This window comes from Pteronotus mesoamericanus, unplaced genomic scaffold (genome assembly GCF_021234165.1).
Source record: "Pteronotus mesoamericanus isolate MK-2021 breed Mesoamerican mustached bat unplaced genomic scaffold, CSHL_Meso_final scaffold_54, whole genome shotgun sequence".
In the NCBI taxonomy this organism is placed as follows: Eukaryota; Metazoa; Chordata; class Mammalia; order Chiroptera; family Mormoopidae; genus Pteronotus; species Pteronotus mesoamericanus.
Window position 1 is genome coordinate 31,015,754 of NW_026555321.1, and position 1,742 is coordinate 31,017,495.

Sequence of the window (1,742 nt, forward strand, 5' to 3'; positions counted from 1 at the left end):
GTCACATTAAACTAACTCTGGTATTTTAAGCATGTTCTGCTCATTTATCTTTCATTTGCAATATCCTCACACTTCCTCTGCTTGTCTAACCCTTTATCAGTCTTCAAAATCCAATTGAAATGTGGGTGAATCTTAGACAAAATGTTGATGGAAAAAGAGAACATATTATACGATTTCACTTATGTTAAGTTGTAGACTCAGAAAAATTAATCTATAGTGATAGAAGTGAGATCAGTGGTTGCCTGGGGCATAAAAGGAGGTATTGTCTGCAAAGGGGCATGAGCAACTTTCTGGAATGATAGAAATGTTCTATATATCTTGATTGAGATGGATATTTTAAATGGGTGCATTTTACTGTATATATTTAATGTAATAAATTTGATTTTTTAAAAAACCAGTAGGGATGTCACCTCCTACGTGAAGGCCTGCCTGACAACCATCACCTCTAGGCTTCACTCTATTAAGCATATATGAGGATAGGTTGAAATTTGTTTTTTACAAGCTTGTTTCCCCTGCTGGACTTCGAGAGCCTTATAATTAACATCTTTTGGAGTTTCTGCCCAGCTCACTTTCCCAGTTCTCTGGGTACTGCTGGTCCTCTAGCCATGTTTCTACCACAAATGCTACCTGTTCCCTCCATCCCACCTCCCATTCACAGTTGATTGCAGCTGAGGTGAACACAGGACAACTCCTTACCCTGAGTTTTGGACTTTTTAACTGATGCTCATAGAAAATAGGAATAGGAATAAGTCACATAGGTCAGTGACAGTGTTCTATAGGGAATTTCTCCTGTTGGGGTTCCTGTGGCTGATGTGGCTCAAGCCTTTCCTCAGGCAAATTCATCCAAAATATCACTGGATTCCACAATATACCTTGATAGCCATTCACAAAGCTGGTTTCTATCATTTCCAACCCTAAAGCAGCTCCATGTGGTTGAAATCATGTCTGCCTTGTTCTCCATTTTTTTCTAATGCCTGGACCAAGGACTGGCCCAAGAAGTGTTCAAGAAGTATTTGTTAAATTAACAGATGATGTCTGGGCATCCCAAATAGTTAGTCACTCAAGTCACAAATGTGCCTCCTTGTTAGCAGGGATTTAGAATGAAGCTCAGGGCAGAAGACCTGCCCTGCTGCCCAGGATGGGGGAGACAGACCTTTGAAGCACCAAGATGGTGGAGCATCAAGAAAGATGCAAGACCAGAAGCCATAAAAATGCAGAGGATGTTCTCAGGCACAGCAAGACAACAAGACAGTGATGCTTATTCAAGTGATTCAGGTCAGTCTACTTTCATTCTTATAGCTCAGTTAAAGAAAACACACTCCCCACAATAAGAACTGTATGCCATGCAACCTAGGTTTTGAAATCCCAAGACATTGTGGAATGGCATGTTGACAAATTAGATCTTAACAGTATTGTTTCTTTATAGAACTGAGTGTCACAGACAGGAGAGCCCCAGGATCTTTTTGTACTTTGTTACAACTATTAAATCTACCTGTTTCAAAAGAGAGACCAGCAATTTTCTGCAAGCCACTTAAGCCAAATGACCAATTTGTCAAATAGCCAATCTGCAGACTCATGGATTTTCTGAACAAACACTTTGCTAATGCTACCAGCTTCTAAGGTTTATAGCAATTTCTGTTGGATGGATTGGCTTCACAAGCTTTTAAAGATATATGTGCTATGATAGTTGACTGACTTTCATGTGTCTTCAGAGAAGCATTTGAAGGAATTTTCTATTTATC